Here is a 12,990-nt window from a genome sequence, read left to right on the forward strand (position 1 = left end):
TTTAACTTTCTTCTTGATCACCATGGAATCTTGCAAGGAAGGAAATTCACCTCCAACAGGAACATCTTGCATACCACCAGAAACTACCATGCCCCCTGCCAGCTGCATAGCTTGTACACCACTTGCAGACTGTTTCACCTTATCAACTGGAACCAACTTAGCCTGGCCAACATCAACCACAAGAGTATCAGTATTCTTTTGAAGGTTATGCACAGATAACTCCTCATCATTCCCAACCTTTAACTCAGTCTTTTTAGTACATTCAATACTACCATCAGGGATATATGCATTAGGACAAAGAGTCAGACTAATAGAAAATGCTTCCTTTCCCTTCAGCCTCTTTTTTTTCATTAGGCTTAGTGGGATTGAGAATTTGGTGATTAAAGTAAGATGATTGAATAGTTCAATGATTTGTTCGGAAATATTTCTTAAACGTTTATAGTAATTATCCAAAGAATTAAAGGGCAAAATGGTCATTTAGCATGAAAGATATTTTTCCCCAATAATATGAATGAATCACGTGGGGGTGGGAGAAAGAGTTATCTGAAAACTCTTTCTTCTTCCTTTCTTCTTCTCCCAACCGTGGAAGCTAAGCAAAGGTATCTGATTTGTTGATTATTTGTTAAATTAAAGGTTAGATTTTGATGATTATATGATAACTAAGCTTAAGGAAAGCTTAAGTTGTCTTATAATCAAAAGATGAAGAAGTTATAATAGATTTAAGAAAATGAGTTTTTATATGAAATCATGGAAAAGAGTTGATAAGTTGAATTTGAAGTTAAATTTGACTTGTCATCATGCTAATTAAGGAATATGAAGTATTAGAATTTTATTTAGAACATATTGAAATTTGAGTATGATTCTTGAATTACATATGAAGGATAGGATTTTAAAGTTATAGATGATTTTCATGGATATAAGTTGGTTTAAGTAATGGTAGTTGAGTTTAATGACATGATAGGGGTTTAAAATAGAAGAATTGATGATTTTCGGGCTTAAAGTACAATTTCTGGGTAGAGGGAACCGATACCTATGAAGGGGAATCGATTTCCCTTCTTGAACAAAAAATTTCCAGTATGTTCAGGGGGTATCGATTCCCCCTGGGGGGGAATCGATTCCCCCTAAAGGAAAAATGAAATTTGGTTCAATAATCTGGCTTAAGTTGTTAACATCAAGGTTAAGGTTTAGGCTTCTGATAGTTGTTTTGAAATGTTATATTTATGTAGATATTGAGCCTAAACAAGTTCTGGAATAATCAAAGGATTAGAATTGATTCAAATCAAACAAGGTTAAGGTGAGTGAAATTTTAATTGTACTTATATTATTGAACGAACATTGGCTTGCGATGAGCCAATGATGGAGTTACTATGGTAAGAAGTGACTCCTAAAATGTTATTTGATATGTGATTCTTATATGTACATAAATACATGATATGCATAAACAAAAGATACATGTGATATGATATGATATACATGATTATATGCATATGTGATATATGCTATGAGATATGACCAATGTGAAATGAAATAAGCTATGTGAAATATGAAATGACATATGAATATGCAATACGTGATATATGTGATATGATATGAAATACATGGTTACACATACATGTGGTATGTGACAGAAGAGAAAGAACAAGTGATGAGAAATATATTCATAATAAATACCCATAGTATATGATACGAGAGCTATAGGTATAGTTGGCATGCCAAGAGTCGAGGGTATTGTAGTCCTTCGGGACGTAGTGGTCCTACGGGACATATATAGCAGTCCTTCGGGACAAATACTGAACAAATGTTCAGTGCCCCATGAGGGAATTTATACGAGCTGTGGTGACAGCATTAGTGCACAACCTCAATGTACTCACATACCTCTATTCTCAATAATATACATGGGCAACAACAACAGCAATTGAAATATAAATTAAAGTGAAAGTGATGCAAAAAGGTAAGTTTCATGTGTGCATGACTTGATTATATATGTCGTAGGAAATATATCCATGCATATTGAAATATCATGATCAAATGGTAAGAATGCATATTCATGAATCTACTGTTACATGTTTATTTATTGCCTCACTAAGTCTATGACTTAGCTTGTAAGTGATTTACACGTAGGTACCAAGAAACGTGAAGAGCAAGAATAGAAGTAGCAAGGACAGTATTATTACTAGAAGATCATATCAGAAGTAATCGACAAAGTATATATTTTGTTGTGTATAGAGTGTTGGCATGTAATAAGTCGTTAATTATGAGTACTCTGATCAAGTTTGTATTTTGTGGTCTCTTTTATGTAAATTAAAGTATTTTGTTTTAAATAAAGTTTTAAATTCCCCGGGGGTTTTCTTTAAGTGTCAAGGTTTGAAAAGTCAATGTGACACCTCAGACTCGTATTCGGGTCGGGTACGGGTTGGGGTGTTACAGTTAATGACATCAGAGCTAAGGTTTAGTCTATTCTCGTCATAAACCGGAGTCTAAAGTGTTTTATAAGATATACATGCCAACAAAATAGTGAAAACCTCTGATCTGATGGAATAGTAAGTGTACTGTCTTGCTAATAGAATTAAAATAGTATGTTATATTAGATATATGATCATAAGAGTTTCTAAAGTGAAATACAAGGTGATAGACCTGAAGGTAATAGCATTCACCTGCCCTGGCCAGGCAGGGAGAAGAGCAAAAACCTCAAGGAATGCATGTATAAGATTAGAGAGTGATTCATGATGTTTAATGCTATTATGATGTGTTTTAATTTTATACTTCTATAATTCATAGAATTAATGTTTTGAAAAGAGTTGAGAACACCCGAGTTTAAGGGTGAATTTGAGAAATGTTCCATTGTTATGGAAATTTGATTAAATATTAGGAAGATAATATTATAAAATTTTCATTTCTCCAAAGTGGAGAAGTTAAATTGAGTAGTTTTATTACTACGTAGATAAGCTAGAAGTATGGTGAATAAATGTCACCATAAGAATGTTAAAATATCAAGTGATGTGGTTATCATTTGTAGAAGAATTTATGAATAAGTACATGAATGATCAGTTCATAAAACAAATGAAGATCGAATATATGAGATTAACAAAGAAGTTACACATGCATGTGTATGAGTATAAGTTTAATAAGTTAAACATATTTATTGTTGTGTTAATTTTGATTAGGAAGGATAAGGAAGAACATGTGATTGGTTGTTTAGGGCTTGCGCCTTAAATTAAAAGAGTGTTACTGGTTTTGAAATTGTTCTCAATTCAAGAAATGATTAATCACGTTAAAATTCTATAAAGAGCTAAGAATAAAAGAATTGAAGAGAAAAAATTTAAGACGATTAAGAGAATTAGTGTTTAATAGAATTAAGCACCATTAAAGAAAGATAGAGATTCTGGCTTTCAACTTCAAACCAGATATGAATTAGTTGTATTCTCCGCCACAGAATCAAATCAGATGAGAATCAGACATAATAAAGCAGTAGGGTCTGATATTTGAAGATTAAATAAGGAGTTAATTGATGATAAGTTAGGGTTAAAGACAACCTTTGTGAATTGGGTTAAAAGCTTTGTTAGAAGTTATGATAATTGAAGCAAGAAAATTATTTTAAAGGGATATAAATGAGTTTAAGTATGTGTATGTGAGATAAGGATTTGAATGTTCAAGAGAAGATATAGAGTAATAGAAAAGTTTGAGAATGAGTAAGTCAGTGAACAATTTATAAGATAAAGGAAGCTATAATGTTCGATTTTAATCAGAGAAATAATATTGCGTGTGAGTAAAAGTCCAAGTTTGAAAAGTTGAGTAAGATATCATTGGAAAATATATATATATATATATAATAATAATAATTTGATTGAAAATATGGTATATGATTGAGTGGATAAGGGTTGTACCCTAGATTAAAAATTAAAGATTTCGTTTAAAAAAATTAAGGTGCTATTAAATAATGTTAAAGGATATCCACTATTATAAAGTGGAGAATTTAGATGAGATAATTTAGTTGCTATGCAGTTGAGCTAAAATATGGTAAATAAATGTTGTAATGGGAATAATGGAAGATTTATTGATGTGAATATTGTTTCGAAAAAAGTTTAAGAAATAGATATGTCAGTAATTATTTTATAAGATGAAAGATGTTGAAATGTTGAGAGTGAACAAATAAAATTTCATGATACATGAGAATGAATATGGATTTGAATATGGTTAGGTATTTGGATCATATATATATATGATTAAGGCAATGAGAAGAGTATTTACAGGTTTTAAAAGGCGCTCTAAGGAATAAAAATAATGCAAGTATGAGAAAGGATAAAGAATAAAGTTATGTGAAAATAATGTTAATTAAGGTTATGAAAATGTGATAAATATTAGTAATCAAATATAAGTATAAGTGTTATTATGATGTTTTTCATATAGATATGAAAAACGTAATGGAGTAAAAAAATGAATGAAATTATTTAGATTGCAAGGAGATTTTGATTTGTGATAAATGATAGAGTTTAAAGGTTTAAGAATGAAAAGGGTTATGATGAGGTGTAAAGTATAAGTTTGGTATAAAATTAAAAAAAATTCAATTCTAAGTGGAAAGGATAAAGAGTTATGAATTTTGTATCAGAATTTCAGTAGAGACTAAATTTGGAGGTTTATGAAGAAACTGATTAAGTTAGTATCCTTTATCATACTGAGGTAAATATTTCTTGGATAAGTATGTAAGGTTATATGAAAAGATTGTTGGATTTTGTAAATTGTATGTCTTAATTATATCTGATGAAGATTTCAGATTATCTCAAAGTTGTGGAAATCTTTGAAAAGGTCTTAGGAATTTAAATTAATTGTAGCATTGATATCTATGCATAGACAAATAGTGAGTTTAACAGATTATTCATACTTTAAAAAGGGTATTTATGATTGAGTTCAAAGAATCATGGGAAAATTATTTACTTTTAGTAGAATTTGTCTATAATAATAATTATCAATTGAGTATTAAGATGACTCTGTATGAAGTTTTATTTGGGAGAAAATGTCGGACATCATTAATTTGGTTCAAGTTAAAGGATCATAATTTTATTTTCCAGGATTTATTGAAAGTGGTTGAGGATAAAGTAAAGATAATTTAAGATAATTTCAAGATGACATCTAATCGACAGAAGTATTAGGCAGACTTGAGGTAGAAATAAATTAAATTTTATGAAGACGATAAAGTTTTCTTAAAGTATCGTATTAGAAAAAAAATTAATTATGCAAAGGGGAGCGTATAATAGAGTTTAAAAGATCGGAAAAAGAATGTCAGACTAAGTTAACCAAGTGTAACATGTATTGGTTTAAGGTTGTGTTTCTCAGCCATGTAAATATAGTAAAAAAGATAAGGGTTTATTTAGATGTATGAAGGAAACTTGAGATATATTTGAATGATAGTATTCTCTCTAATCAAGTTGTTAAAGATAAGTATGTTACTTTTGAGATGAAAAAAAGAGAGTATTGACATCAATTTCAAGATTGATATGAGTAAAATTTAGAAAGAAAGGTGTATAATAATTTGGATGAAGATGGTATAAGAATAAATGTTTGGTTTATGTTGTAAGTCATTAGAGATGGATGAAAGAAATCAACGGACTCATGATGTGGAGTGATAAGGATTGAGATTACCATATGGATGGAACCTTATTATTTCCATGATGAGCGACATTATATTTATACGAATTTATAAAGATTAAAAGGTGTAGAATCGAATGAGTGAAAAGATAGAAATGAATGTAATTCCTTGTTGATTGAAAATAAGTTTAGTAATTGCAACCACGAAGGGAAAGTTAAAGATTTAAAGTAAGATAATGTTGTCATAGGAAGAGTTATTATTGAGTTTGTTTAATGAGTAGTAGGTTTGCAAGTAAAGAAAGATATCAAAATAGTTTTTTTTTGTGACATTGTGTAAAAGAAATGCTGGAAACTATTAAGTTAGTTGAATAGAAATATTGAGATTTTGTATGGACGGATTGGATCAAAGAAGTTGAAGAAAAGTGAAAAAAAAAATTAAGATAGTGGATAGTTAACAGAAGTTCTATATATATATTTAAAGAAAAAAATGGAATTTCTAGATAAGTGATAAAGTATTTATTAATGTCTTGTTTCGAATAAGATTCTCTGTATAGTATAGTATAGTTCAGTCCTACAATCATTAGACCTTATGGATCCTTAAAAGAGGTGGATCTGTAGTATAATATGGAAGTGCAAATATGATATAAGTAGACAGTTCCCATATACTTGTACAGTGAAAATTCAAGGACGAGTTTTCTTAAGGGGGAGAGATTTGTAACATCCCAAAATACGGGTTAGTGATTAAATTGTAAAGTTTCAGAATTTGGTGATTAAAGTAAGATGATTGAATAGTTCAATGATTTGTTCGAAAATATTTCCTAAAAGTTTATAGTAATTATCCAAAGAATTAAAGGGCAAAATGGTCATTTAGCATGAAAGATATTTTTCCCCAATAATATGAATGAATCACGTGGGGGAGTGGGGGAAAGAGTTATCTGAAAACTCTTTCTTCTTCCTTTCTTCTTCTCCCAACCGTGGAAGCTAGGCAAAGGTAAGGGTTTTCTGATTTGTTGATTATTTGTTAAATTAAAGGTTAGGTTTTGATCATTATATGATAACTAAGCTTAAGGAAAGCTTAAGTTGTCTTATAATCAAAAGATGAAGAAGTTATAATAGATTTAAGAAAATGAGTTTTTATATGAAATCATGGAAAAGAGTTGATAAGTTGAATTTGAAGTTAAATTTGACTTGTCATTATGCTAATTAAGGAATATGAAGTATTAGAATTTTATTTAGAACATATTGAAATTTGAGTAAGATTCTTGAATTACATATGAAGGATAGGATTTTGAAGTTATAGATGATTTTCATGGATATAAGTTGGTTTAAGTAATGGTAGTTGAGTTTAATGACATGATAGGGGTTTAAAATAGAAGAATTGAGTGAAGAATTGATGATTTTCGGGCTTAAAGTACAATTTCTGGGCAGAGGGAACCGATACCTATGAAGGGGAATCGATTCCTCTTCTTGAACGAAAATTTTCCAGTATGTTCAGGGGGTATCGATTCCCCCCTAAAGGAAAAATGAAATTTGGTTCAATAATCTGGCTTAAGTTGTTAACATCAAGGTTAAGGTTTAGGCTTCTGATAATTGTTTTGAAATGTTATATTTATGTAGATATTGAGCCTAAACAAGTTCTGGAATAATCAAAGGATTAGAATTGATTCAAATCAAACAAGGCTAAGGTGAGTGAAATTTTAATTGTACTTATATTATTGAACGAACATTTTGCGATGAGCCAATGATGGAGTTACTATGGTAAGAAGTGACTCCTAAAATGTTATTTGATATGTGATTCTTATATGTACATAAATACATGATATGCATAAACAAAAGATACATGTGATATGATATGATATACACGATTATATGCATATGTGATATATGCTATGAGATATGACCAATGTGAAATGAAATAAGCTATGTGAAATATGAAATGACATATGAATATGCAATATGTGATACATGTGATATGATATGAAATACATGGTTACACATACATGTGGTATGTGACAGAAGAGAAAGAACAAGTGATGAGAAATATATTCATAATAAATGCCCATAGTATATGATACGAGAGCTATAGGTATAGTTGGCATGCCAAGAGTCGAGGGTATTGTAGTCCTTCGAGACGTAGTGGTCCTACGGGACATATATAGCAGTCCTTCGGGACAAATACTGAACAAATGTTCGGTGCCCCATGAGGGAATTTATATGAGCTATGGTGACAGCATTAGTGCACAACCTCAATGTACTCACATACCTCTATTCTCAATAATATACATGGGCAACAACAACATCAATTGAAATATAAATTAAAGTGAAAGTGATGCAAAAAGGTAAGTTTCATGTGTGCATGACTTGATTATATATGTCGTAGGAAATATATCCATGCATATTGAAATATCATGATCAAATGGTAAGAATGCATATTCATGAATCTACTGTTACATGTTTATTTATTGCCTCACTAAATCTATGACTTAGCGTGTAAGTGATTTACACGTAGATACCAAGAAACGTGAAGAGCAAGAATAGAAGTAGCAAGGACAGTATTATTACTAGAAGATCAGATCAGAAGTAATCGACAAAGTATGTATTTTGTTGTGTATAGAGTGTTGGCATGTAATAAGTCGTTAATTATGAGTACTCTGATCAAGTTTGTATTTTGTGGTCTCTTTTACGTAAATTAAAGTATTTTGTTTTAAACAAAGTTTTAAATTCCCCGGGGTTTTTCTTTAAGTGTCAAGGTTTGAAAAGTCAATGTGACACCTCAGACTCGTACTCGGGTCGGGTACGGGTTGGGGTGTTACAAAAAAAATTGAAATCTTATTCCATAAGAATTATTGCTTAAAATAAATATTTACTTTATTAAATAAAGTCAACTACTAAGAAATCTTCAATTAATATAATCATAATAAAATTCAACTTAATTATATTATAATTTGAGTCAGAATATAACAAAAATAATTTTTGTATCATCAGTTGAAGAATTGGTTTTAGTTACTAACTGGACAAAGTCTATAGTTATTTGGTCAGTCTGACTTTTAGTTAATATACTAAACACCCATTTTCATTTCAAGCCCATCATGATAGTTTATAAATGACATACTTCAGTTCTAATTTTTATTATTTTGTGGGATTCGAATTCATGAAACCAATACAAGAAGTGATTAGATGCTGGGTCATTTTTGGTTTATCTAATACTAATTAATTTCAATAATGAACATAAAAGGTTAAGTGCTAGAGGAAAACAGTCTAAATCAAGGCCTTAAAAAGATATACCAGATGGAGATTCCATCCTTGTTGGAGCAATCTAGCACACCAACTTCTTGGATAGACATTAAAGTCTATCAGTTTCACCAATTTGGTGCTCTTACTTCTCTATATAAAATCCGTAGAAGATGGCTTTTGCATCCATAGTGAGAAGGGGATCATGCCAGAGCTCTGCCACTACAGCAAACAAGTATGACCTTTCCTATGAAAAGCTTCCTTCTCCAAATACTATGCTTCCTACTCTTTCATCCCCAACCTTCCTCACTAGCAATAGATGAATATGAATTTGTAGTAAGTGATTAAACGAGTACGGTTATTCTTCTGAAAAGTTCGAATTTTTATATATTTTAGATATTATTTTTTGTATTTTCTATTGATAATTTATTTTCTTCTCTAAAATTTTATAAGTTGTCATCCTAATATAATATCTTACATCGATCCTATTTGTGTGAACTCTAAACTTGTTGAATGTCGCTTCTTACGAGAGATTCCATCAATTAACTATCTGTTTAACTAAACTGCCGTGGTTTCTTAAACATTTACATGCATGTGCGCAGGTGAAAGAAGCTTCGTACACAAGACTGTGCAGTACAAAGAAGATTTTAAATGTAAATGGACAATTTCCAGGGCCAACTTTAGAAGTTCAGTATGGAGAAACAGTTTATGTCAACGTTTATAACCAAGGGAAACAAAACATCACCATTCACTGGTATATTAACTGTAAATATACACACATACATACATAAATACATACAACATACATATATATATATAAAATGTTGTTAGAGAATGTTGTAGCAGATCATTGTGTTTACGTAATGCCTTGATCAGGCACGGACTTCAACATAGAAGGTATCCGTGGTCGGACGGACCGGAATATATCACGCAATGCCCTATCAGACCAGGAGGAAGATTCAGGCAAAAGCTCTTATTTTCGACGGAGGAAGGGACCCTATGGTGGCATGCTCACAGTGACTGGTCAAGGGCCACTGTTTATGGGGCCATTATCATCCACCCAAAGGTTGGAAGTAGGTACCATTTTCCCAAACCAGATGCAGATTTGCCCATAATATTAGGTATTCAACTCTAGTTGGATCGAAACCGGTTTCGTCAATGAAGCCAAATAGCTAATTGTACATGTTGATCATATAGGTGAATGGTGGAAAGAGGATATAACAAAGGTTGTTCAGCGATTTCACGACACTGGAGGGGACCCCAATATATCTGATGCATTTACCATCAATGGTCAGCCTGGTGATCTTTACCCTTGCTCCAAAAAAGGTACTATTTCTCGAGATTAATCGAATTCGAAGTCGAAAATTATGATTTAAACATGAGTTATTGCTGCAGGTACGTTCAAGTTAACTGTGGAACGAGGCAAAACTTACTTCGCTTGATAAATGCAGCAATGAACGTAATTTTGTTCTTTGCCGTAAAGAAACAAAATCTCACGGTTGTGGGCATAGATGCTACCTACACAAAGCCAGTTAGCAGTGAATATGTTTCCATTGGTCCGGGACAGACGGTTGATGCGTTGTTATCGGCCAACCAAAAGCCCGACCGATACTACATGACTGCTAGAGCTTATTCTACTGGTCCTAATCCTGTTTTTGATAACAGCACCACCACTGCAATAGTTCAGTACAGAGGAAAATACACTTCTTCTTCTTCTTCTTCGTTTCCTTCTCTTCCGTTCTACAACGATACGAATGCGGCCTTTTCCTTTTTCGGTAGTCTCAAGAGCTTAGCTGATAAATACCATCCGATTGAAGTCCCATTGGACATTGGCAACCGGATTATGATCACGGTTTCCGTCAACACTTTCCCTTGCCAACAAAATAACACATGTGCTGCTCCTAATGGAACTAGTTTTGGTGCTAGTATGAACAACATAAGCTTTGTTAGTCCATCGACTGCTCTACTCCAAGCTTACTATCAGCATACCAATGGGGTGTATGGAGATGATTTCCCATACATGCCACCGTTTTTGTTCAATTTCACCGATAATTTTCTTCCTGTGGACTTGGAAACTCCGAAACGAGGAACTGAGGTGATGGTGTTGGAGTATAACACCACGTTGGAGATTGTCTTGCAAGGCACGTCATTATTGGGTGGGATTGATCATCCCATTCATCTCCATGGCTACAACTTCTACATCGTCGGATTTGGCTATGGGAACTTCGACATATACAAGGATCCTTTAAGGTATAACCTCAAAGATCCTCCGCTTCGGAACATGGTGGTCGTCCCCATCGATGGCTGGATCACCGTGAGATTCAAGGCAGACAACCCTGGTAAATTGCTTGGCAAACAACCATTCTCCATTAATCATAATTATAATGGATGTCATTACTAATCTGTGTATATTGTAGGAGTTTGGCTTCTGCACTGCCATATAGAAAGGCATATGACATGGGGGATGAAGACTGTTTTCATTGTAAAAGACGGAGAGCAGCCCGATGAGAGGTTACTGCCCCCTCCACCGGACATGCCACCCTGCTAATATATTTCTCCTCCGTTGTTATTATTCTTTTTTTTAATTGTGATGCTTTTTTAATATGCCATGGCTTCAACTCAACAATGTTGTCTCAACTATGGTCTTTTACGCCTTTAAATAAATATTTCTATGTTAATTGAATTTGCTCTTACGAATTAATTAATATTAATTGTGACTTTTAGATAAACTCGTAGGGTAAAAATATAAAATAAATCAACTACTATGCAAGTCGCAATAAATTGTCTAACAATTTGTGTTAAGACTTTTGATTCATCTAGTTCAATCTGTATGGTATTAATTTGGATATACATAAAAAAAAGCTTAGATTGATTTTAAGTTTAAATCTCCACTCATTCAAAAAAAAAATTATTTGAAAATTTCTAATTTCACACTCAAACTAATAGATAGGAAGTCATTCTTGCTCATAATTTTGGTAAAATTTACAATTTCAGGATTAAATTAGATTAAATTTGAATAAAATAATGAGTTAATTACATCATATGTCTCTAAATTATAACCCTTATTTTAAATTAGTCCTTAAACTTTTAAATATTTTAATTTTATCCCTAAACTATGACTATTGTTTTAAATTAATCCTTAACTTTTAAACATTCTAATTTCATCCCTAAACTATGACTCTCTTTCTAAATTGGTCCCTAACCTTTTGAATAATTTAATTTCATCTCCAAATTCACCCAAACATATAAATATGCTAATTTCGAGAATAATTTAACTTATACTAAAGTTTTGCCTTTTGTTCAGACATAATAATATAATCTAAGCTAACAATTTTATTAGCAAGAGATGTGATTAATATATATAGTTTAGAATAAAATTGGAATGTTAGAAAAGTAATTCCGTTTTGACGCTGATGCGAGATTCACTACAACAAAACTGATATGTAGCGGCGTTTGGAGAGAAAACGCCACAAAAGTTAAACATATAATAGCGTTTACAAGCGTAGCGCCACAAATTGATACTTTAGCGGTGTTTGTTGTAAAAACGTTGTAATAGATTTGGCATATAGCGGCGTTTTTACAAAAAAAATGCCGCAATAGAGTGGTAAATTAGCGGCGTTTATACCACAAACGCCGCAATAGATTAACATATAGTGGCGTTTTAGCCAAAACGCCGCAATAGATTGGTAAATTAGCGGTGTTTATACCACAAATGCCGTAATAGATTACACATATAGTGGCATTTATTCTTAAAACGTCGCAATAGTGATAATAAATAGTGGCATTTTTAGATAAACGCCACAATAGTGTTAATTAATAGTGGCGTTTTAGAAAAAAGTCACAATAGTTTTAATCAATAGTGGCATTTTTTAACAAACGCCACAATAGTGTAATCAATAGTGGCGTTTTTTTGTATAAACGCCGCAAAATGTTAAATATATAGTCCTTCTTTTCTCCTACTCGAACCCTAAAATCAATTAAACTCTTTTTCCCTCAAAGCTTCTTCTCTGGAACAACAATAGCTCTCAAACGATTCCTACCGACGTCGTCGTTTGTATGTCCCAGCGACCAAATCGGGCCTCTCACCAACGAACTATAACACAACTGCACGGTTTGATCCCTCTTATCATTAATGATCTTTTTCATTTTTTGGGTCTTCTGAAAATGGGAAAACCC

At 32.1% G+C, this 12,990-nt stretch overlaps 1 pseudogene; it reads left to right on the plus strand.

Moving 5' to 3' along the window:
- Nucleotides 1-11,362, plus strand: part of LOC120199055 — a 40,193-nt pseudogene extending 28,831 nt beyond the window's left edge.
- The last annotated feature ends 1,628 nt before the right edge of the window (nt 11,363-12,990 follow it).

The sequence above is a fragment of the Hibiscus syriacus genome, unplaced genomic scaffold (assembly GCF_006381635.1).
Source record: "Hibiscus syriacus cultivar Baekdansim isolate YM2019G1 unplaced genomic scaffold, ASM638163v2 tig00005294_pilon, whole genome shotgun sequence".
In the NCBI taxonomy this organism is placed as follows: domain Eukaryota; kingdom Viridiplantae; phylum Streptophyta; class Magnoliopsida; order Malvales; family Malvaceae; genus Hibiscus; species Hibiscus syriacus.